This window comes from Pleurodeles waltl, chromosome 10 (assembly GCF_031143425.1).
Source record: "Pleurodeles waltl isolate 20211129_DDA chromosome 10, aPleWal1.hap1.20221129, whole genome shotgun sequence".
In the NCBI taxonomy this organism is placed as follows: Eukaryota; Metazoa; Chordata; class Amphibia; order Caudata; family Salamandridae; genus Pleurodeles; species Pleurodeles waltl.
In genome coordinates, this window is record NC_090449.1 from 336877444 (window position 1) to 336904104 (window position 26661).

The following is a 26661-nucleotide window of genomic DNA, read 5'->3' on the forward strand; positions in this document are numbered from 1 at the left end:
CGGACACAAGCAAACAGCACTGAAATGGCCATCTTCAAATGGGAATGCTGTAGGCTATACCGTGCACCTGCAGGGCTGGATAACACAGATCCATATCTTCTTGTTTGAAAAAAACGACAAGCTGACACCAGCAAAGCAGGCCTTCTTCAGTGGGGAACATTGTAATGCCTGGATATAAATACCAGCATTTGGGAACATGTAAGAGGTGAATGTAGATAAAAAAAAGTCTGAGGAAATTAATTTACCCATTATGTTGCACTGGACATGAGGACATTTTTAAAAAGCTAAACAAATCAGCATCTGATTTAGAGTTTGGTGAATGGGACACTCCATCACAAAATGACGCGTATCCCTCTGCTGTATTAGAATCACCATAGGACTTAATGGACTTGTAATTTGGAAGATGGGATATCATTTGTGACAGGATTTTCAAAGTGCACTTGTAATAAGGCACATGGGATATCGTTTGTGATGGATTATTCCATCATTCAAAAGCTAAATTAGGCCCATAATTTTAAACTGCAAAACTCTCCCTTCTAAATTGGGAGAGTTGCAAGGCACAGTAATGGTCATCCAGTTACAAATAACAAAAATTAAATGAGTTCTATTTCATAGTAAATGCTGAGGGATCGTTCCCTGACGCATACATGGCCCACATGCGATATAATGCAACCAATGGCTGTGAGTTGTAATGGTGTTTTCTTTGGCTGTTTTATAAAGCACAAAAGAGAACCAAACTTCTTGGAGCACTTTATATGAGCACCAGCTACATTACAGAACATTTTTTTTTAGGCATGGGGGGATTGAGTGACTTGCCCAGATTCACAAGATGTTGAGCTGACTTTTGAATAGTGGTTCCACTGGCAGTAAATCAGCAGTACCCCAGCTCTAAATGGGGAGGAAAGCCATAAGTTTAATGCGGCAGAACTGCTGCTTTACAGTAGTTTTTCCATTGCATATCTAAATGTCTCTTTTAATATTCTAAAGTTGAAAGAAATTCCATTTAGACTTCTCTTACTTGAATGTAGTTCATATTCAATTTCTATACATAGAGGCACTCAAAATGCCCCCACTCTGTGCATTTAAAAGTTGTCCCTTTACATTTTGAATACAATAAGTGTAGGTCTAGTACCTGCCTCTATGTTATTACTTTGCCAGGTTTGCACTGCAGTAATTTTCTCCTCACTGTAGCCCCCTCTGGAACACGGGATTGCTGACTTCACTCCACGCAGGGCTGTGGTTTGATCATCAAGGCAGGAATCCTTTCAGCGACCCCCTCTGGCATACAGGGTTGCCGACATCACTCCCCACAAGGGCTACTGACATGTCAGCTTGGCAGTACTCTTAACAGCAGCCCCCTCTGGCATACAGTGCAGCACCTTTCGCCTCACCCCTCGCCAGGATCCCCCCACTGGACCTCAGTCCCTTCAGTGCTCTTCTCTTCCTCACAGTGCACACTGGGCTTTACAAGCAGGTGAGCACTGGTACTCCATGACCCAGGGGTAGGTGGCCTTGTATTTCCCTGGGTGATGCCCCTCATCCAGTTGAGAAACTGTAAAAGGCCTTAGTCCCCGGTCTTGGTCGCAGGCAAAAAGCTTGCAGAGCTTCTCCTCCTTGCACAGCCCAACTGGCTACTTGCCAGTTGACAATTTTTGGGGCCTTGACCTCCCATTCTTATAATCCAATTTCAGACACTAAATTTGATTTAGGGTATGAGTCTTTGAAGTTTGTGTTGGTGGTCTGCTTCCTTTTGAAGTGCCCACTCCTGCCTTTCCCTTCCTCCACAAAGCTGTCTGTCACAGTAGAAGCAACTCCAAATCTCATAGCCCCACACCACAGCCCATGGAAGTTTCTAGATGTTCACACCTTTATGTCAGTCGCTATCTTGATGTACGCCAAGGATGATTTAAGCCCAACTTTACAGGAATGGGCCTGTAGGCCTCACTACAGTGGCACAGGTAAAAAATAATTCACTTCTTCTGATCACTACATGGCATGCTGCCACCACTGTGCTACTAAACTCCTGGCTAAGGCAATGCTGTCAGCCTTTCAACACCATAGGGGAAGAATTTTGGGCAACCCTCCCAGTCCAACAAGACCAAAATCTGTGATAGAGGCCTATGTCATGTAGCGAACGCATGATCTGTATTTCTCAATGTAAGCGCATTTTCATCCTTGGCTAATGCGTCATTGAGGTCGATGGACCTTTCGACCCAAAAGGAAGTATGGGGACCCATACACAATTTTACATCCACACCACAAACAATTTTAACACCATTACCAATGTGGCCACTGAAGGAAAACTCAAATCAGGAATGAAGTTCAAAGCTTTATTTTACACCCACAAAGTTGTTGTCATAAAGACAGTGTGTAATGATCAAATTGTATAGATGTATAATCACATTAGGCTGGCCAAACGTTGAAATAAGGTCAAACAAATTAGCATTAACACAACGAAGCATTCAAGAAGAATCAAGAATATAATGAATGGAAGTATCTGAGACACAGAAACACATCTCAAATTTGAATTCAAAGGCAGTTGTCAAGTAAATTCAGCAGAGTCCAACTTCTTTGGCTGGGCACCTTGGTGACCCTATAGCTAACCAACTTAGCAAAAGCATGTGTGAGGACAGACACATGCGGGCAAAACGCAAAAAGAGTCAAACAAATTTAGAAAAATATAACTCCGGCTACAGAACGCTAGCTAAGAAAAATAAAAAGATGAATGTCAGCATGATAGATGGGTATACCTCTCCAAGGGAAGAGCAATCAAGGAATCTTCATCAGCAAAGCATCTGGATCAGCAGCAACATTTTCAGAAAGGATGCAGAGAGAGTGAAGAAGGCTCAAGAAGGTCTTAACAGAGTCTTATCAAAACTTTCAAAGTCCTTCCCTAATATAAATCACATAAATTATGTTCATTCACTGAATTGATGGGAAGCGATCAGGCACAAGGGGCATCATCCAATCATCAGCACAGGTTATCTCAAAGTTGCAACAGTCCATCAAATTCTCAGACTTTCTCTGAGAACCATCTTCCATTGGTGAGACTTATTACAATGATTGCCACAATTTATTCCATGTTAAGCCCACAGACCTCGATGTTCCATCCTCAAGGACACTAAGGGCCTGATTTATGAAAAGTTAGCACTGCCTTTGTGTCATTTTTTTTTCTCACAAAAGCGATGAAACTTACAAAATATAATTTCATTTTGTAAATTTGCGCTCCTTTTGCGTCAAAAAGTGACGCAAAGGAGGCGCTCACTTTTCAGAAATCAGGCCCTAAAAGTCTCTGTGCAATTGAACAAATAACCTATTGCTACTTGCAAAGATTCCCATGGGAACAGAACCTAAAGAAAAACTCACGTAAGAAGGAACAATTGATTCATCACTTTTACATGACTGCAAAATATAAGTTCTGCAGGCATCATTTAAGCTAAGAAGAAAATCAGTTGTATTACAGTTAATCACTGCAATTTAGTGCATAAAAGTACAAACTCATCAATATTAATATTTCCTTAGTATGAGCAATGCATTTTACTTTAAACAATAACTTTGTCAAGACATTTAATAAATGTGGCAGAAAAGTGCATTTATTTAATTTCTGCAGGTATTTTTAAACTCCTAAATCACACATTAAGAATTAGAATACCAAATTTGTTTTAGTAAATTGAGTTAGTTTAGGGTCTAAATAACATTTTAACATAAATTTTATTTCACTAACATGTCAATCAGGGAGGCACTATTGTGACTACCTGAAAAATGAAAACATTGGCATCCCTTAGGCAAACATGAGACAGAAATCATCACCTTCTGCTGATCTCTGGGTCACTAAAAGCATAACGAAAATGTGTGCTCCAACACCCATGACAACAGAAATCAGCACCAGGGATCCAGACATCTGCTGCTAGGGCATTCAGGGTAGGGATGCACGTCCGTCGCCATGCTAGGGACTTTTCCGTTGCAACACTTCACCTAACACCTTTACTTTCTTTGCCTTCACTTTGTCTTGTAGTTAGTTATTATTAAAATTCATTCACTGTAACACATTACTTCAAGTGTATTTTCCTGTTCTAACTTGTTCAGAGTTTTCGTTTAATCTCCTTGAACTGAACATGTCCTTATCTATTTTTTGTTGCTGAACGTTTCGTTTCTTTAAGCCCATAATTATTACCTGGAACAAAGCAGAGAGGCTTCCATTGACATTGAAAAACTCGTTAATGACAGGCTTTTGTCATGCTCTGCTGATCACATGCTAATGGATGGCAGAAGCCTAAACGATCAGAAAATATAATGGTCTTAAATTAAAAACAAACGCACGCACACTGCTATTGTCACTGTGCAACAAATAATATGAATCTGTTATAGTGAAATTCAGACATTTTCCTACCTTACAACGTGACCTAAAATAAGAAACAAACTTCAGCCTTAATTATTTTATAATTAATTCAAAATACGTACAAAAATATACTGCCGTCATTATAGTTCCAAATTATCAGAGAATTGTTTTTGAATATAAATATGCATTCTTAGAAAGTGACATCCTTAAAAAGTCAGTCGCTCATTTCCGTTCAACATAATAGTTCATTTTTCCCCAAATCGTATGTAAAATGAACTCTGAACATTAAAAAGCCATACTACTGAAGTGTTGTGCTGAAAATCCAAAAACTTCCTATCAAAATTCAAAGGTGAGTTTTTTGCAGTGAAGTTAAAGCTTGATGAAGTGGAACAGCAAAGTAAATGTAGGGCACCGCGAGTGATATTTTTTCCATCTAAAGTGCTTTCTGCATTCAACAAATAAGCATGCTGATGATCTGGAAAACGATGTATCTCAAGCATTGCAATGGAAGCACTCCGTAAGAAAAGGAATGATACACCAAACAGACAACAGCAAATCAATGAGTAAGAAGTGCCCCACTGAAATCGCCTCTATTTCATGTTCAAGTCTGGTGAAGCCACCTTTTTGCATACAATACACAGAGTGGGCTTCAGGACACCTCCTTACTTCATTAGCTGTTTGTCTCACCCTCTATAGCCATTATTTCTAGACAGTCTCAGTAACATGCTGGATCAGTCCATAGAAGTATTTCTGAAAGCCCTTCATGCAATTGGCCCTTTTGGATCAGATTTACTATGAGTTTACATTGGAATTGTATCACATTTGTGGGGCAGCCCGACACAAACTAAATGTTGGCATTTACTAAGCCTGGCAAAGCCCCTTTGCATAGTTTAGTAAACCCGAAGTAACATGATGCAGCACAAAGAGCTTTCTTGCATTACTTACCATCAACAAGGAATTAAATTGGTGTAGCATGAGAGTTGTATGCATCACCCATGTATTTTGAAGCAAATCCAGATTTACAAAGACTTGCAAACCTGGGTTTGCACCAAAATGGTCCGGCTACATGATAGAGGCGTATTGAGGCAAATTATCTATATTTCTCCTAATCACTTCCTCTTTCCATGTGTGCTGCATTCTTCAGCACACAAAGAAGGAGGAATATGTGTAGGAAGCTGGCCTGGTGTGTGGTGGGTATCTAAACTTACACCTCATACCAGGTCCAGGTATCGCCTATTAGTGTACTGTAGGCAGTGTTTTGAAGCCAGGCTCTCTAGAGGTAGCTGTGGATGAGCAGCAAAGGCTTATCTAGGAGTCATGCAAAGCTCATGTTATACCACTGTAGTCACACAGCACTTACACTCATGAAGGAATACACTTGGTGTTACAAAAATAAAGGTACTTTACTATGGTAACACAACACCAAAATTACTACAGAGGCAATTCTCCTTTAGGATGTAAGTAATACACAAGTTATATACACTAGGTGTCAGAAATAGGCATAAGAATAGTTCGAAAACAGTGCAAATAGTGAAAAACACAATGGAGAATGGTGGACCTAGGGGGATCACAAACCATATACTAAAAAAATGTAATGCAAGAGCATCACCCCCACCCAGGTAAGTGGAGTGTGTAGAGGGTTGCTGGGGGTACCAGGAGCGCACAAAGGTAAGTACCACAACACCCCCCAGCAGCCAGGAAAGCAGGAGTAAATTACTATAATTTCCCCAGAACACCCACTTAAGAAGAAAAGAAGAGAATTTCAAAACTCATAGATGACTGCAAGAAACCAACGGTGGATTCCTGAAGAGGAAGACCTGTGGAAAGAGGGAACCAAGTCCAGAAGACACAGCAGAGTCCAGTGGGGGCAGGAGCCCCCACCCACCAAGCTGAGGATTGCAGGAGTTGGTCGACGGTGAAGACGGAAAGTCAGCACTGCAGTCCTGGAGTTGGAGTCGAGTTCTTGGAGGATGCAGGTGATGTCCCACGCCGGAAGGAAGATTGTAGTTCGGTTTGCGTGTCCGGATTCCACCAACAAGCCTTGACATAGGCAAAACTCTGGGTTGTAGGAAAGTGGTGCTGCGGGGGACCCACAAGGCCCAGGAGGACTCAACCCAAGAGGCAGAGTCAGAGGAGGCCCTCAGCATTGCAGAGAGCCCACAGAAGCGCAGGCAGCACACACAGGAGTCCCACAGGATGGGGAAACAAAAGGTGCAAATGGAGCCCATGCAGCACTATGAAAAGGAGTCCCACGACGCAGGAGAGTCACTCAGAGAGCTGTATGTCACAAGAAGGACTGCTGGGGGCTGGAGCTACACAAAGACTGAAGAGCCCTTTGAAGAAGTGCCAACAAGCCTTGGCAGATGCAAAGGATGCAGTGTACAGTCGTACTGTCCTGCGTGGGACAGCCAGGGCTTACCTCCACCCAAGTTGGACAACTGGTAGAGAGGACAGTCTGGACCACTTTCAACCACCACCCGTATGCAGGATCCATGCATCTTAGCAGGAGAAGGGGATCCACGCAGCAGGTTGTCGTTGCTGTTGGTGCCTGCAAATGCAGGGGAGTGATTCCTTCACTCCAAAGGAGGTTACTTCTTTTTTCCTGTGCAGATTGAAGACAGGCTGTTCTCAGAGGATGCACGACCAGGGAAATGTTGCAGAAGCTGGAAGGAGACAGAGAAATTTTTTTGCAGGCAAAGTCTTCATCTTTGCTGCAGATTGTTGGGTCCTGGAGAGTCCTGTTGCAGTTTCTTTGGTCAGAAGTCGAAGTGAGTGGTGCAGAGGAATCCTGCTGGAATATTGCAAGCTGAATCTGAGGAACCACCTAAATAGCCCCGAAAGGGGATTGGTCACCTCGCTAGGTGACAACCTATCAGGAGCGGGCTCTGACATCACCTGCCTAGCCTGGCCACTCAGATGCTCGCAGAGTTCGCTGTCAACCTTGGATTGGATGGCAGAACCCGGGGCCCTCTGGAGGAGCACTAGGCACCACCCGTGGGGAAGTGACGGACAGGGGAGTGGTCACTCCTCTTTCCATTGTCTAGTTTTAAGCCAGAGCAGGGACTAGAGGTCCCTGAACCTGTGTGGACTGGTTTATGCACCGAGGGCACTAAATGTGCTCTTTAAAACATATCAGTGACTTGGGGAGACTACCCATATTTCCAAAGAGAGAGGGTGTAACACCCTTCTCCCAAAGGAAATCTATTGTTCTGCCTTCCTGGGCTTGAGCTGCTCAAGCAACAGAAGGGCAGAATTATGTCTGTGAGGTGGCAGCAGCTTGAGCTGCTTGGAAAACTTCAGAACGCTGTAGGAGCAATGCTGGAGGGTCCTCTAAGGAGCCCCCAGAGTGCACGCAATCATACAACCAATACTTGCAAAAGTATTGCAGTGTAATTCCAACATGTTTGATACCAAACATGCCTAGGTTCAGAGTTACCATTATGTAGCGGGACATAGGTAGTGACCTTTGTCCAGTACATGCATAAAATGGCATCCCCGCACTCACAAAGTCCAGGAAAGTGGGTCTGGAGTTTGTGGGGGTACCTCTGCTAGTGGAGGGGTGCCCTCACACTCATGTACCTGTACCCTGCCCTCTGGGCTGAGCGGGCCTACCATTGGGTGACTTATAGTGACCTGGTGCAGTGACCTATAGTGAAAACGGGTGCATGCAACCGGTTCACGCAGTCTGCAATGGCAGTCCTGCAGAACTCTTTGCATGGGCTCCCTATGGGTGGCAGAATAACTGCTGCAGCCCATAGGGATCCCCTAGAACCCCAATACCCTGGGTACCTGGGTACCATATACTAGAGGCCTACATGGGGGCACCAGTATACCAATTGTGGGATGAAATACAGAGTTTTGGGAGAGAGAGCATTATCACTAGGATCCTGGTTAGCAGGATCCCAGTGAACACAGTGAAACACACTGACATCAGACAGAAAAGGGGGTAACAGGCAGATAAGGAGGGTACTTTCCTACAATATGCCACTAAGGATTATTCCTAAGGTGTTCCTACCTGCACAAAAAACAGTCCTGCCTGTAATGCAGACAGCACTGCACTATGGTGCAAATACAACTGGGTAGAGCCAGCAGCATGTCTGTTATTATGAGATCTTTCACCACCCGCACTCTAAATGAAGCACAAAATACATAGGTGGGTGAACGCGTATATGGCAAGTAATGCTAGATGCTCGATTATTTTGCTGCTATTGCCCTCACTTGGCAGGGAGAGTTTAAGTATTAAGTTACCAGTTTGCCAACAACCCGGGTATGGAGACAGAGAACCTTATGATGGCTTCTGATGAAGCTTTGGAACTGAAGTAGGAGAAAACAAAGGAAACTCTGGGCATACCGGAGGCCTTATTTACAAGGCTAGTGATGCAGGGTGTGGCAGCAAGTGTCTTATTGCACTTCCCTGCACCACTGGTAAAGCGTAGAAATGCACCATATCATCAAGATATGGTGCACTTCTGTCCTCTTCCCCTGCTCGGGTACACAAATTGCTGCTATGCACCAACACAATGCACTTCTTGTACAAAAAGAATCAGAAGAGGTGTCTTCCTCATTCTATGTGTGCTGGAAACAACAAGGAGAAATAAAGGTGGTGTAGGAATCTGATTCATTCCCAGGAGAGGCAAAGTTCCATGGGTGTTCCATGGAACTCCCCTTTCATGCAGGTTTATGCCTGAAAGGTGTCCATATTTACAAGGCCATGAAAGGTCACAAGGTGATTTTGCATGGCTGTGTAAATATGGACTGGCACACTGTGCCACCGGACGCTCTGATGGAGCAGTGTGCAGCTAGGGCCTCGTAAATGAGGCCCTGGATGTCAGTGGATTCGGCACTACTAGCCGGGCTCTTGTTCATTGAGCAACAATACTTAAGACCAGAGTCGAATAGCGGAATATGTGCACAGGGTCTGTAAAGTAATGCAGTTTCATCTGCTATAAAAATCCAGGCAAAGGCTCCTCTGGGGCGTCACTTGGTCAGTAAGATTAGAGGGGGTGTAAGTTTCAGATTTCCCAGCAATCATACTGGGAAAACATTTCTGGTTAAAATACATTATGACAAGCAGGACACAAGGGGAGCTTGAGAGGCAGTAGAATGAGAGAGAGAGGAGGGTCGATTTCTAGGCATACTTAAAGCACGATCGTTTTCAAACTAATCAAGTTTTAAGACTGAGACGAGAGAAAATGTGTTTTCGTATGCGCGTTTTTTGTCTGCCTGCATGTAAAAATCCACGGTGACAACCGACAAGCACCTCACCGTACCCAACTATAAGCACCTGTACCCAACTAGTAACTACACAATGCATTTTTAATAGGTATGACACCCCAAACACCCCCTGTAGCTACGCCCCTGAGCCGCCAGACCAGGGTAACACAAGATGCCTGGAATATGTTGCTGCAAAATAAATAAAAAGTATAGTTTTGGGCGTAGTAACTAGTGAATGAAGTGAAACAAAGCTGTGAAACCACCAGCTGTACTCGGAGCCTTGCGGCAGTTTGGAGGTTATATGGAACAGACAAAACATGAATCAATAAGAATATAAAACGAGCCCATTACTTGTAGGGAGAAAGGTGGTGAGGGATACATTTGTGGACGTGTTATTGAAAAAAGACCTTATTTAGAATTTAGGGCCCGATCCATCAAAGCTTTTGTCAAAAAGCATGCAGCATTTTTGCACAGAGACTCGTTTGTGAACTGACTTTCATTTTACATCACACACTTGCTGAAATTCCTCCACCTCAATTATATTAATGCGGTAAATACAGCCTGTGGTGGAATCTACTGCCTATTTAGAGGTTCTTCCAGAAATTGGAGGATTTGTCTTTCCCTCACAAGTTCCAAGTAGGCCCTTGGTCCCTCCAAAAGATTACGGTGCAGTACCTACCTAAAAAGATGGCAATGGAACTGGGCCCATTTCAAGTTCATCCACAGAAAGAGTTGAAAGTGAGCAACATTAACAGCCTTTTATTATTAATGAGGAGTAGAACAGTTTTACAGCTGTGCTACTTTTCGTTTCGAAAAAAAATGTTTATTTTACAATTTAAATATTATACTTCACAGTGTTTATTGATTCACTTGTTTTTCACATTACCTAGAAATCATCCAAACTAGGATCCACTTCAAGTTAAGAGAACAGTAGATAGAAAAAATAAGGACCCTTGCTTCAAATCTTGCAATCTTGCTCTGGTGGCTCTCAAAAGTCTCAAATATATTTTTGTGAAGTTTGTTTTTGCCTGGCACAGTCACGCTTCATGTAACACTGCATTTAGACCATGAAATTATTCTGAACTTTTGTTTGGGATCAATGAAGCTGGAAACTGTGAGTTACTCTGCGGGGTTTATTATGTACCCAACTTTTGCCCTCTTTTTTTCTGTGATTTGATCTCACCATAAATGGTTGCGGAGGGAGGGGGGGATGGAATGTGTGGTTCTAGTGTTGTCAACCCACTAAACAGTGAAACCCAGGGACGCTTTCAGGGGTACCCAGAAAGAATATATTTTAGACCAATTTACATAGAATGATATTCAGTGGGGATTTCGCAGCGGTGGCCTTTCATGGTTAGATGCCCTCGGAAGCATATGTTTCAAATATTTTGGTGAAAAAACAAACGGTTGCAGAGGCAGCTCTGAAAGGAGCGTTCCCACAGTACAGGAAACACTTGTGTCTCTTTCAGCTCTACACTTTCCCTCAATAAAATCCTATTCGTTTGTAAAAATGCTATTGGACTGTTGCACCCAGTGCTTAATTTGTAAAAGAATAGGTGGTGGGCCCAGAGTTTTTCTCAAAAGCCCACTGCCAGCCATGTGAATGCCAGGGTTGACGAATACTAAGGCTGCCTATCCAGAAAATAATATATGAAAAATACAATAAAATGTAAAAAAAAGGAATCTGTTTTGAGTCACTTCTGGTGGGATTAATTCCTTTAATCAATGTAGATAGGTTGAGCTGGAAATTTGTTACTGATTGTTGTTCTCACACTGTTCCCGCACTAGCAATCTTTAATCGGGGGTACCCTGATATGTATAAGCTAGTCTTGAATCCACCTCATGCCTCTTGCAGCCCCCACTCTACACTTTGTTCCCTCTTTTATTTTAAATCCCTCCTTTCTTCTTAATATTTTTGTGTTTCTCAGTTCCTCCTGCTTTCCCCCACCTGTAACCGCTGGCACAAATTAAGCCCTAGTTAAACCTTCTATTTCCACCTGCCAACATTAAAATCATAGCCAGTCCTTGAGATTCTCAGTTCACTTGCCCTAAGCAAAGTTTAAGACACTTCCCACTTTGCTTCCTGGGAAGGCAAAACAGCAGGTAATGTTCAAAGCCCGAATTCAACTTTCTCCAGCAGCAATTCACAGCGCTACACCCCTCTCTAGTCCTTCTAAATCTCTCTCTTTTATTTTCTCATTACAAGTCGGCTGGAGTGATATAATCAGGGGGATTCTGGTCTACTTGGTTCCAAGTGGCACAGTGCTCCTACACCCCAGATTATCAGGTACGTGAACACCAGACCTGGTTTTAGCAGGTGGAGGTCTGCACCTGCTAAAGCTGCAGAGCAGAGATCAAGTGGAGAACGCATAGGCAAAGCCTGGCCCGAAACCAACCCACAGCACCATGGGGAGAAGACTATGCTACCCCCAGCCGGACCACAGTATGCCATGGTACCCCATGGCTCAAAGATCCCATGCAAGGCTTGGCGTCACCCACCTCTCTACTTCAAAAATATAATCTTTCATCATCTACTGAATAAATACAGGACAGCATTAATCTCTATAAGAGAGGGATGCTGGCATTCTCCCCGTTCTTAATCTCAGTCTTTAGCCTGGCATCCCTATCGCGAGTCAAAAACGATACTCTTGACTTTTTGCAATCTGATCTGCCCCTTAAACTTCCATATCTCACTTCCAGACATCATAAAAGGCTACACTTGGAATCAATGATGCTTAGTGACTCACGCCCCTGCTCTCATGAAAGCCCCCATGTGTGGTTTCACTATTGTGATTTGTGCACTCACAGCCTTAACCCAATGAGATTCTCAAACCTTTTTGATGGAGGTTCCGGCCATGTTTCACTTCCTCATCTTTTTCCTGATTAAAGGGCATTGTGTTTTGCCTTATCTTAAAATGAGAAGTTAACCATGTGTATTCTTAAAAACTCCTTCTATGTTCTCTACCGTTTAGCCCAGTGGTTCCCAACCTTTTGACTTCTGAGGACCCCCACTTTGTCAGTATTGGAACCTGGGAACCCCAACTGTATCACTATTGGAATCCGGGGATCCCCCCAGTGAGTCATGACTGAAAGCTGGGGACCTTATCTGTTAATATTATTACATTTTCCAAGCAGTCACGGACCCGCTGAGGAGGCTTCGCGGACCCTGGGGATCCCTGGACCACAGGTTGGAAACCACTGGTTTAGCCAACTGCCTGGCATCTCTAAAGCTTTTACTGTGGTTTGTCCGGTTTGAGTAAAGACAAAGGGGCATATTTAAGAGCCCCTAGCACCTCCCTGAGCCACAATAGCATAATTTTGTTCTTACGCTAATGTGGCCCAACGAGGCCAAAATCCCTGTGCCATATTACATTGCGCCACTTTGTAACCCTTTGCACTACATTATGCCTGTGCCAAGCATGATGTATGCAAAGGGGGCTAAAAAAATGCCACAAACTTAATTTTTTTCAGCAATTTTACCCCCTGATCAGAGCAGGCGTTAAAAGGAGACACACCATTGATTACAATGGGCCACAATGATCTTTGCAGGATTAGAGTCAACATTTTTTACGCTAATCCTGCAAAGCTTCGGACTAGCGTAAAAAACTCTGATGCTAGTCTCCTAACCACTGCCATGGTGCGCCGTATTTTAAATATGGCGCACAAATGATGGCTTTAAGGGGGCGCAAGAAAAGTGGCGGTGCACTGGGTGCTCCACCACTGTTCTTAAATATGCCCCAATGAACTTTGTAAAGTTGGCACCATATTTGTTGCACACATTTAAAGTTTTTTGTCTTCCAGAAACTAAGCACTAATGAGGGGCTTCTTGCTTAAAAACAAAAGCATATAGCCGGGAAAGGTTAAATGGCACTCATGGTTTCTTCCTTTTCCAACATCAAAGGGCCTGATTTAGATCTTGGTGGAGGGAATAGTCAGTCACAAAGTGGCAGATATCCCGCCTGCTGTATTACCATCTCCATATGATAGAATGGGATCGTAATACGACGGACGGGATATCCGCCAGGTTTGTGATGGAGTATTCCCGTATGCCAATATCAAAATCAGGCCCTACCTTTTTCTTGAAACTGTCAAGATTTTCTCACAAAAGCTAGTTACAGCCAACAATGTCATTTTCTTACTAGTAAACTTTAAAACTATTTTCCATCCTACTGCAAAACTGAGTGGATAATGGAAATATGCATTTGGCAGGTTGACACAAGTTAAGTCGAAAGAACTTTGTTGTTAAAACATATGCTAGAAAGATCTACGAAAAGCACAATATATAAGAAAGATAATAATTGTTTAATCTGAGACAAAGTTTGGTGGTTTTTATAGTAATTGTTAATTTAGTTGTATATGGATTGTTGGTAAATATAGATCTTTTAGCAATTGGTTACAGAAACTCAGCCAACACGTGTCTCATCCTATGGTGGCACGTAGGCCTAGGGCTTTTTCAAGGTGCTTGAAAGGTCCATTGGGTTTCAAAGTCAATTGGTATAGAGATCCTTGGAAGTGCCATCCAGAACAAACAATTGTACCTTGTTGGGCTCATGTAATCACAGTGCTGCTCAATTATTTCACTGTCGCATTTGTAGCGTATATGTTAATCGTAGCTTTATACCGTAGAGTCTGAATTTTATAATTAGTCTGCCATAATCTGTGTAAGGTTTTGTCAGGGGACGTTCTTTGAAGATGACAGTCTTCACTTACAATCCAGATGGCAAGAGACCTTTTGCACAAAATTTTGTTTACAGACTTTTGACTCACCAGACATAAATACTGGAGCCCAACTCCCAAAACTAGAGCAACTCAGATTAATCCGTCCACGATCTCCCATACCGCCACACCCTGTGCCAGATTTACCATTTGCGTCACCCATGCGCCACACAAGGTGGGGGGCGCAAGGGCGACACAAATCCTATCTGTGATTTATAAAGCCATGTGAGGTCACCTTGCATGACCCTGCACGGCTTGATAAATCTAGAGTAACTCAAGGCAGCATAAATAGCTGCCTTGTGTTACTCTGCGGCAGGGAGGTGTTACATGAATGAAGCGTAGATGTTTCCAAGCATTCATCCATGGATTTTGGCACAATTCTCAGATTTACCATTAGTGCTAGATCTGGGAATGCATCCAAATGCTATGCCTCCCCAGGTGAGGAGTAACAAGGAGAAATGCCTTTAACCTTCCTTATTTTTAACTCTTTCTACGAGTGCTGCATTCTGAAGCACACACACAAAAAGGGAAATGGCTCTCAGGATGTTTTTTGTGCAGGAAGGTGTCCCTTCCTGCAAAGCAACAATTCTGCCTACAATGCAGGCACCCTTGCACCATGACACAAGGGTGCCTGCATTGGTGCTAGGCAGCCAAAAATGTGCCAGCACTAGCAAGGGACAGGAATATGCCATATGGTTATAAATATGGCACATTCCTACCCTTTCCCCTTCATCCAGTGCAGCAAGGTGGCTTTTTGCCCTGCATGAAATAATTATTATTCTGGCCCCCTGTGAATTGAGTATTACACGTCTGTGCCTCCTATAAGAGACCCATCAGCTAGACCCTTGGGGGACAGAGTGATTCAAGTTCTAAATCCTCACTCCAGATCCATTTGCAGAGACAGCCCAAAACATACATCACATCTACATAACTTGGTTTAAGTACAATGTCACAACTTACAACCTCCCATGGAGTACCACTGCTGCAATAATGCACACCCTTCACACCGCATCAGTGACCCCCCACAAGGGACTCGGCAAGTTATAAAAACTTCTAATCACCTGTAGGAGAGCCTCCACTATGAATATCCATGACTGAGCCACAGACTTAGGGCCTGATTACAACTTTGGAGGAGGTGTTAATCCGTCCCAAATGTGACGGATATACCACCAGCCGTATGACGAGTTCCATAGGATATAATGGACTCGTAATACGGCTGGTGGTATATCCGTCACTTTACCGTCACTTTTGGGACGGATTAACACCTCCTCCAAAGTTGTAATCAGGCCCTTAATCTTCCCACTACAGTGCTGAGAGCAGAAGTAAGTCTTATTACCACTGTGTAAAAACCCTGGGGCATATTTATGAGAGGCTTGTGCCACAGGAGCATCATTTTTTTGATGCTCTGGCGGTGCAAGCCTCCCAACCATGTCTATGAGGCCACCCAAAGCCACTTTACCTGGCCCCATATATATAAAGTAAACCGAAGCAGTGCAAGTCACTGCGTTGCCTTACTCTGTCCCACGCAACACCCATGGATTTTGACACTGACCCAGATTTACTTAATCATGTAAACCTGTGGCAGCACCAAAACCTTACGCCCCCAAGAGCAGGTATAACACAGGGAAATGTTTTTATTTCTCCACGTTTTTACCTCTTTCAATGTGTGCTGCATTCTGTTTCTCCCTGGATTCCCCTCCCTCCACAAAAACAATCCTGCATGCAACGCAGACATCCTTGCACCTTGGTGCAAGCGTGCTTTTGTTGGTGCTACGCAGCCTACTGTGCACCAGCACTGGGGGAAAGGACAGGAATGCACTGCATTGGTAAAATACGTTGCATTCTTGCCCTTTCACATTGGTGTAGTGCAGCGCAGCAAGAAGACTTGTGGCGCTGCCCTGAGCCAATTCTACATAAATATGACCCCCGTACCACGACCTAATATCACGTCATGACTCAACATAGTATAACACTGTCCAGAGATGTGCTGTTAGTTTTATACAAGATGTGACGCACTAGAGTCTCCATGTGGAGGTTTGATGAAGTTATTTTTCACCGACGTCCAGCTCGTGATGTACCATAGGTCGGGGTGAATGAACTCACCGAAAAAAGGCAATGACGAAAACGGCTCTTTTAGCTTCCATCCTTTGTCTCTGTATCCCTTCATCTTGTCAGCGAACCCTCCTGACACTATTGTCACTTATGGAATTTGCATAAGGAGTCCTAAAGACTGAAAAATTGCAGTGGTGGCAGAGATATGTTATAGCAGGAATTTTACGTAATAAAGTGCTTACATTTCCTGTTTTAAAAACAAATTCGTCTCTTTGGCTTCTGTGAGGAGGAAAATGCACATGATATCCTAGAGGTAATAGTTGTTTTGCAACTTGGGACAAACGTAACATTGCACTCTTTTAAATTCACAACAGGCTTTTTCATGGAAAAATCTGTGACAAACAACACACTCACTAATGCATGGCGTGACAGCAACAACATTTGCAAAACGAAAGGGTCTGCACTCTGATTTCTATTCAATAAAATTTCGTCGTAATTTGTGAATCTCCATTACCACAAGAGACAACCGATCGGAAGTTGTTCTCGCGTGGCAATTATGGAATATATTAAAATACATTCTAGAACTGAATTCCGTTGCGACACACATTTTTTAAATCTCAGACTTTTTAAGCTAACGTTACCAGACGCTGTCCTACCCCTTGCGATGCAGAAAGGTCCTGGAACGGTGTGATGTAGTTTCAGGTAGAGGACAGAGTGCAGTGATGGAGCAGAGTGCTCGTCTGCTCTTGTAGTGCAGGTGTAAGGTTTGTGGGAGTGACATGGGGTGCGTTGCTTGGGGAGACACACACAAAATCTCTCCCAGGTGAGGTCTTGAGACAGAAAAAACAATGAGCACAAGCCGGGAGAGGAAGCTCGGTGAAAAAATGGGTTTTGTTTCCAAGCAACGGATTACTAAATCATAAGTGAACAAGCAATGGTAAAGCCAATGACTTCCATTGTAAGGCCTATGCACTAAGGCAAGAAAACGCCTTGTATCCCCTCAGACATTTTCAAAGGTTATACATTTATGCACATATGGACACAGAGCAATAAGAGCCTGTATGCTCCCAGATGTGCTGGTACTCTGTCACACACAGTATGTGAATGAGTTTCGCTGACTCTAAGCATTCAGGAACCTCGGTGGTCCAAGGTAGCAAGGTACCTCGATGGTCCCAGGCAGTAATGAACATCACTGGCTCAGGCAGCACATGCATCAATGACTCAAGGCAGCAGAGAGCACCAGTTGGCCTAAACAGTAACTAACATCAATGTCCCTGTGCCTCAATGGCCCCATGCAATAATAAACCTCAACAGAGCCAGCAAGTCATTTTCATCGATATCCTATGAATGGCCCGAGTAATGCATGAATACTTGGATGAATTAATTATTAGAAAAAGAGAGAGGATACATGGATAAATGAGTAAGTGAGTACTTGAATTGATAAATGAATGAACTAATCTTCAGGGAGATGAGTGAATGGATGTGTGAGTGCATGCACAGGTACCCAGACTGATTAATAGGGAGATAAGGGAGAGTGTTTGTGGGCACATCGACATTGCTCAGCTAGGTGTTCCTTGCACCATTTATTAGTCTGAGTTCGGATTTGTTTGTTAAATCAAAGCACATGTTCATATTTTCACCGTCGGTCAGTACTTCATGGTGCAAAAATTGTCTCACTCTGTTGTATTAGTTTTGATATCAGCCTCCAATTTCAACCCACGATTTACGAGTCATTCGAACATGCTGCAATAAATAAATAAATTCACGAAAAATGGAAAAACTCTATCAATAATCGGTTGCACTTGGTGTGTTAGATACAAACTTTAAGACCTATTTAGCCGTTGTCTTACTGTAATTAATGAACATTATATGAAATATACTTCTCTATTGGTACAGTAAGCAGAAAGCAGTGAAACATAATCAAACTGCTAGGTTCTAGAATTAAATAAAAACAAACCTGTTCCGTACAGGCCAACACCTACACTAGTTACACATCACAGTGGGAGACTTCTAGAGCTTAACTTAAAATAATTGCCACATGCTATGATCATTCTACAGCAACAAATATTTTTTTATGCACCTAATGGACGCCCGGGCAATTTATTATAATTTTGGAACATTTATTTAGAGCAGCAGTAAAGCTCTGTTCCAGTACAGCTTTCTTTGTGTTTTTAGTCAAGTTTACATTATCGCACGAAAGTACAGAAGTACATGTTAATTTAGGATCCTGCAGAGCGTGAATTAAGTTTTTAATTTAGTTATAAGACCAGCAACTAACTACTAAGATCATCTTTCAATAATTCTGGGGCAAACTGTAGGAGACAGAAATTAATTTTAAAACTGTACCAAAGGTTTTTAAATTTGTTTCTGGCAGTCCCAAATTGGAGTCGAAGTGTATGATCAGATACACACCACTGCTCAGTAATTTCTTGGGAGTGTTTCGATTTGCACTCTCATTCACTAAACCCAATTAATGTACACTTTGCACCATCATCCATTTATCCCTAATTTATGTCCATTCCCATTTCCTCTATCTCTCAGTGATCTTTAGCCGTTGTTTATCAGAATATCCTGGCAAAAATATGCTACTATACATTTATACCCACATCCTCCAGAGCCACTAATTAAAATTAGGGGGAGGGGGCACTTGCCCCCTTAACAAATTCGGCCCTTGGACCCAATTCGCTGGGGCCTGGCACATTTTTTAGGGGGTTATGTCCTCTCACTCCCAGAACTCCTTTTGGCCCCTGGGACCCCATCCCCCAGGGCTCGGCAGCATATTGGAGGGATATGGGTCATTCAGGACCCCTCTCCAAGATGATTTCAGCCCCAGGGACCTCACCCCCTGGGGCCAGCCACCACATTTAAGTGGGTGGGGAACACCCATGCCCTCTTCCAGGGCCGATTTTGGCCACAGGGACCCCAACCCCTGGGGCCAGCCAACAAAGGGTGGGTGCACTGGTGCCCACTAAAGGCACCCACTATATCCTGGTTGGGGGCTGCAAAGGAAGCCACAAAGCACCCAAGCCCTCAGCTGGCTCCCCCCATCCAGCGGGAGCCGATATTGCTCCCGCCTGCAGGAAGCAGCTAAAAATGCTGCTTCCTGCGCGCAGAAGCAATATTCAGATCTAAAGTCTACTTCCAGCTGGAGGGAGTGTTTTTAAAGCTCCTGCCACAAGCACCTTGTGTTTGTTCCCGTGACCTGGTGCATTTTTTATGGGGGGGCATGTGCCCACCTCCCTGGACTGCTTTTGGCCCCAGGGACCTCATCCCCTGAAGTTTGGCAACATATTGTAGCGGGAGGGGGAAACACGGAGTCACTACCCAAGCCAATTTTGGCCCCAATGACCCCATTCCCCGGGGCTAGCCAACCAAGTGTGCGTGCACTGTGGACCACTGAGGGCACCCACCATATTCTGGTTGGAGGCAGCTGGGAGAGCCCCAAGGCCTCCTGGCCCCAGGCCGTCTCACCTCATCCAACGGGAGCTGGCATCGCTCTAGCCCGCAGGGAGCAGCTAAAAATGCTGCTCCCTGCGGGCGGGAGCAATATTCAGATCTGAAGTCTGTTCCAGCGGCGGCCCGTCCTTTAGGGCGAAGGGGCCACCCCCCTCACCTTTTGCCCCTCATGAAGAGAGTCTGTCAGGCTCAACAAAGGCATTTTCAGCTCAGGCAGCCAGGAGTGAGACATGCGTGATTTGCACAAACTCCTGGCTGCCTGAGCTGAACTTTGCTGGGCTGAGGAGGTCACAGCTCCTATGGGCGTGACCTCCTCGGCTCAGCAAAGGTGCCTCGAGGCCCTCCCCTGGGTGACGCAGAAAGCGTCACCCACTCACTTCGACCTGGGCGCTTCAGGTTTAAGACCTGAAGCTCCCAGGGCGAGTGTCAATCAGTGACACTTTCCCCCCCCCCCCACTCTGTGACGAGGCTGGGACTGCTGCCTTCACTCATTGGCTGACCTAAGGTACGAGGCTGGGACTGCTGCCTTCCCTCATTGACTGACCCAAGGTCAGCCAATGAGGGAAGGCAGCAGTCTCAACCCTCCTGGGACCTGGAGGCTGAAGGTAAGTGTGTGTGTGTGTGTGTGTGATGTTTTAAATTGAATGTTTGGTGCGCGTGTGCATGTTTGAGTGTTATGAGTGTTGTTCATGAATGTGCATGCGTGCATGTCTGTATGTGAAAGAATGAGTGTGTGTGATCTTTTAAAATGAATGTTTGGTGAATGCGTGCATGTTGGAATGTTATGAGTGTTAATGGATATGCTTGCATGCGAATGTGAAAGAATGAGTGTGTGATGTTTTTAAATGAATGTTTGGTGCGTGCATGTTTAAATGGTATGAGCGTTGTTAATGGATGTGCGTGCGTGCATGTCTGTTTGTGAAAGAATGAATGTGTGTGTGCTTCCGCCTGCCCCCCTCCCTCCTAAAGCTGCCAGCCACCACTGATCTTTTCCCAGCTGGCAGGAGCATTCTTAAAGCTCCAGCCTGCTGGCAGCGCACTTCGTGTTCGCTCCTGCGTGGAAGGAGATTTGAAATTGCTCCTGCCAAGCAAGAGCAAGCACAGGTTCCCTATACGTGCCAGTGCGGACAGGGCAACTACTTAGTCCCAGGGGTGGGCACCATGGCACATAGCCAGAACCGAACCTGAGAGATAGGGTCCCCAGGGCCATTAATGGCTCAGGGAGGGGGGCAACACTGCCCCCTCCCCTTTGTGTAGATGGCCAAGCCCCAGGGGATGAGATCCCCGCAGTTGAAATTGGCCTCAGAGGGGGACCGGCGCAGCCCCCTTTCTATATTCAGCCGGCCCCTGTGGGATAGGGTCCCTGGGATGGAAATCAGCCTTGCATGCCTCCCACACTAAATATAAATATGTATACCCCTCCAGGACCTGACCCACCTGGCGGGCTTCAAACATTTAAAAAAACAAGCAAGGGAGCCCAAGCTTGTTTTCTTAAAAAATGTTGCTGCATATTTGTGGAGCCCCCACAAATTGATAGAGAAATTAAAAAATAAACATTCTGGGGCCCAGGTGGGACTCTTCTGGGACCCCACCACCAGGTAGGTAGGTATTCCTACCCTGCGCCCTTGTGTCTTGTGTTGCATTTTTTGTAGGACTCAGGCTGCCAACATTTGTTGGTAGAATTGATGGCAGCCAACAGATATCAATTTGATTTTTGCCAGCTCCGCGGACCCTCCGCATCTCTAGATATGCATAAAACTTTTTTCTTTAATTACTCCAAAACTACTGAACAGATTTACATAAAATTACAAAAAGTACTCCTTCTGGACCAAGATCTAGCTTTCTGCCAAATCTGGAGTAATTTAGTTCAGTAGTTCAGCTTGTAATTGTGTTTAAATCCCTATGGGGATTGCATGGGGAAAATATGATGGGGACCCCCCTTTTTTCTCAGCCCTTGCTAGAGAATCACCCCAAAACTTTTCAGATGGCGGCTGAAGTGACTGGAAAACACATAAAGATTTGTCAAATAGCACCAAAATTATTAGTAATACAAAAAACACTTTTCCAATGAAAACTAGGTCCTAACTATAACTACTTAACTACCTACTGGTTACTCTATAACCATATAAACATATATATATATATATATATATATATATATATATATATATATATATATATATTTATTTATATATATATATATATATATATTTATATATATATATATATATATAAATAAATATATAGATATACGCACACATACATATATGTGTGTGTGTGTGTGTGTGTATATATATATATATATATATATATATATATATATATATGCTTGCCACTGAGTAGGTATAGTTAGGATTGTGTTTCCATAAGAAATGCCTTTATTGTGTTGCTAATAATGTTGTCAATGTTTGACGAAGGGAAACATCATTTATAATTATGCATTTACCACAAAATGCATTTAGAATGATGCCATTACCACAAATATGCCATTACCACGAATATGCCTTTACCATGCATGCCTTTACTACGAAATACCTTCACCACGCTTGCCTTTACAACGAATTTCGTTCTAAAGGCATGAATGATAAATGTATATCCGTGGTAAAGGTTTTAAAGGTAAGTATTATTTTTTTATTTTGCAAAGGCATGAATAGTAAAGGTGTATGCGCAGTAAAGATTTTGCAGGTAAGTACAGGTAAGTGTTAAGTGGTTTAGGTGTATATATATATATATATATATATATATATATATATATATATATATATAAATAGGTTGTATATGGGTTTTGACGTGGTAAGGGCAATTTTAGGTTTTAGGGTGGTTATGGAATTTAGGATGGTAAGGGTATTTTTAGGTTTCATGGTGGGTATGGTTTTGGGATGGTAAGGACATTTTTCATTTTTAGAGTGGGTATGGGTATTATGGTGGTAAGGAAATTTTTTGGTTTCACGGTCGGTATGGGTGTGGGTGGGTAAAGGCATTTTTAGGTTTAAGGGTGGGAATTGGTTTTGGAGAGGTAAGAGCATTTTTAGGTGTTAGGGTGGGTATGGGATTTAGGATGGTAAGGATATTTTTTGATTTTAGGGTGGGCATGGGTTTTGGAGTGATAAGGGCATTTTTAGGTTTGAGGATGGGTTTAGGTTGGGGGTTATAAGGGCATATTTCTTTAAAAACCATGCCTTCACCACAAAAGTTTCACGGTAAAGGCATTTTCGTGGTAAAAAACTTTGATAGTAAGTGCATTCGTTGTCATGACGGATGCGTTGTAATTACCATGTTGTAAAGGCAATCGTGGTAATTACACTTGTGGTTCCGTCGTACAACCTTTAGCGAATCTCATTTTACCTTTCCAAAAAAGTGATAATCTCTGGCTAGTTTGCACATGGAAAGTTTCTAGGTGATCTGTCAAGCAGGAGTCGAGAAAAAACCTGCATCCCAAAACACATTTTTCCCATTCAGTTTTCCCTAGGAACTTTAGACACATCTACAGCCCAAAATTTTGAACAGATTTACACCAAATTTGGCAGGAAGCTAGATCTTGGTCCAGAAAGAGTGCATATTGTATTTCCTTTCATTAGTTTTGGAGAAATTAAAGTTTAAAAAATTGTATAAATCGCACCGCAGAGGATCAGTGGAGCCGACAATCCTACTGCTGGGATCTGATTGGCTGCCACCACATCAAACAGGATGTGGTGGAAGCCATCTTAGGACTTGGGACTCAGTACGGAGTCCTAAGAAAATGCAAAAAAAGACATACGTGAGCAAGGTAGGAATACCCAAACACCTTAGCCGCCTTGAGCCAAAAATGTTACTTTTTAAAAAAAATTGTAGGCTCTGGTCATTTAAAAATAAACCCCCACCCGGTGGGGCAGGGCCTGGTGGGGTGCTGCAGGAAGTACTTAAGCAGATGGGGGCATGTGGTCCCCTTTCCATGCCTAATGAAGCCCTGGGGACCCCATCCAGGGATGCCCCTTTAATAAAGAGAGGTGGGTGTGCAGAGTCCCTCAGTAAGCATAATTAGGCCCAAGGGGTCCATGCCCCCAGGGCCAAAATGCTTTGAACAGGAGATAGGGTCATGCAGCCCCGTCCCCAGGCCTAAAAACACCCTGTGGATCCCATCCCAAGGGCCCCCCCTTCTAGTGAGTTCCCCAGGGACCCCATCTCCTGGGGCCAAAATGCAAATAAAAGGGAAGGGGGGCGCTCACCCCCCAAGCCTTAAAATGGCCCCAGAGACCCCATCCTCCAGTACCATCACGCATAGTAAAAGAGAGGTAGGCTGCACAGCCCCCCCCCCACCCTAAGCGTATACATGTCCTAAGCCCATCCCACCTTGACCGGCTCAGTGGCTGAGTCCCGGGGAGCCCACTCCAGGGACAAAGTAGTTTCCCTGCCCGCACTATCGTGGGCAGAGAAACATATGCTTGCTCCTGCCTGGCTGGAGCATTTTCAAATCTCCCACCAAACTAGAGTAAACATACAAGTCTGGTCCTAGATTTAAAAATGTTTCCGCAGCCGGGAACAGACTTGTATCCTAGTCCCTGCCTGCACTCCTGTGGGCATGGAAACAAAACACATATTGCTTCTACCAGAGGGTGCAAACATAGATGGCTGAGGCCAATAGATAGGCCAGGCCACTGTTCAGAAACAGTACTGGTGACAAGTAGAACATAAAGAAAATATCAGTTTTAGTTCTGTTTAGTTTGAATGGCCAGGTTGCAAGAGAAAAATTTCATAATGGATGAATCCACACCAACCTCTAACCCCAATAGCTTCTGGGTGACATCAGCATACATCGAAAATAGCCAAAAGATTCTGGTACTACTAAAATCCCTACTGTTACCACATTGATATTCAAAAAATGGGCCAGTGGTGTAACATTAGCCCCTTCAGTGGGGGGGCGGAGCTCCAGGGGGGCCCCTCAGTACAGCAGGCACTGTGCGCAAGCGGCAGACCCCTGGCCTGAAAGCCCCTGACTGGGTTGGGGGGCTCCATGTACTTAGCAGGGGGGCCCTCTCAAGTTTCATTAAGCCACTGGCCACCGCACTAAGCCAGGAGGATATACACTTGTAAGAGAGTTAGGGCCTCATTTATCACATTTTGGCCCAGGGCAGCGCCGCAAGCCTTTTTGCTTCACTTCCTTGCATCAAAACAAAAGGGCAGGAATGCACCGGATGTATAAGATATGGCTCATTTCTGTCCTTGTTCCCTGCACCGGCACACAAATTGCTGCCTAGCGCCAATGCGGGCTCCCTTGCACCATGGTGCAAGGGTGCCTGTGTTGCAGGAATTATTGTTTATGTGCAGGAAGGGGAACCACTATACTCTATGCCACTTCAGTCTAGACCACTCAGCTCCACTCTGACACTTCACTCTAACATTACAATTCATGATACTAGACTCTGACACTCTATTTCACTAAACTCTAACACTTTCTCCACTCTGTAACTTCCTACACAACTTTCTATACGCCACTCCATTCCACTTTACTCCACTCTATGCCACTCCACGCTACTCTATGCCACTTCAATCTTTGATACTCTTCTCCACGTCACTCCACAACCCTCTATGCCACTCCACTATACAACAATGTTCTATGCTCAACAACACTCTAACCAACTCTCTCTATGTCACTTCACGTTACGTTACTCCACTCTCAGCCAAACTACCTTGACCTGAATTTATGACATTGTATATAAGTTGGCATAAGCACAGGTACTATGAGCTAATGACGTCTTGATTCACTATTTGAGTCATTCATGTAAAAGCCGGTGCACGAAAGCTTGTAACTCATTATTGTGGATGCTAACCACCGTGCTATATAGGTCACTTTTTACATTTTTCTTGTAATTGGTGACATTGGGTCATCCAGATATCTTACGTAATGCCTGAATACCAAAGTCTTTCTCGATTTCCCTTGCTGATGTTTTCCCACTACATTCAATCTTTTATATTTTGATTAAGTAAATGCATGAAACCTTCCATTTGGATACTGCTTTAACATCATTGTTTATTGGACTGATGTTGCATTTTACTCAAGGGACCCCTCCTCCTTTAGAGTTAGTTTACTACTCCATTCTAGGACACTCTACTTACTCCATGACATTACGCCACACATCTTTCTCTTTTATGCCATTAACATTTAGCCATGCTGAATAGTAGTCTTACTAGTGTACAGCGTGGCTAAAACACATTGGCAAAGGCAGTAGATCTTGCATAGGCAAGAGATATTGGCTTTGCTAATGCTTGTTTATAAAGTATGAACTTCAAGGTGACTTTCAATATTCCTATGTACGCAGGGGGTATTTCACCCCATATAATACATGGTCATGCCATCAACATTCCCACAAACCACTTAAAACCTTAGTGCATAGCTTCTGTCATTGCATGCTATTAAAAAAAGCAAAAGAAAGAAAAGCAACATTCCATTTGATGCTTTAAACAGCTGAATTAATTGTGCTCTTTGAGCTGATCTGCCTTTCACCTTGACTGCTAGCTATGTCAGAAGGCATTGTGATGTCAGAACTCGACTGTAATAACCTTATAATAGTCATTTTCTGATGTCTTTTCTTTATAATCACTGAATGTCTAATTCTTTATACTCAATGACTTGGTGCATCACAAATAGCCAATTCTAAAGAAATTAGTGACCGCAGTTTATACAGGGATTAAAGAATCCAATGTTTACATAGCCTGTAACTCCAAGAGCTTCTTCAGTTGAAATGCTTCCAGTCATGACTGATGTGGAGCTGAGCTGCCCAAGATCACACACAGGAGTAGAAGTGTTATTAGAACTTTGGTTTCTGAGCAAAGTTTACAACTGTTGTACCTAATCGCTTTTGATAACTCAACTGCGGTTTCAATTGACATGAGGCGAGGGGCATGAT

General features: G+C 43.7%; 1 protein-coding gene across 1 annotated transcript in view; it reads right to left on the bottom strand.

Moving 5' to 3' along the window:
- Positions 1-17121, bottom strand: part of LOC138261522 (lipopolysaccharide-induced tumor necrosis factor-alpha factor homolog) — a 300767-nt gene extending 283646 nt beyond the window's left edge. The window contains exon 1 of the mRNA XM_069210532.1: positions 16978-17121. The gene's annotated coding sequence lies outside the window, so the exon portion shown is untranslated. The remainder of the gene's footprint in view (positions 1-16977) is intronic.
- Between the last annotated feature and the right edge of the window lie 9540 nt (positions 17122-26661).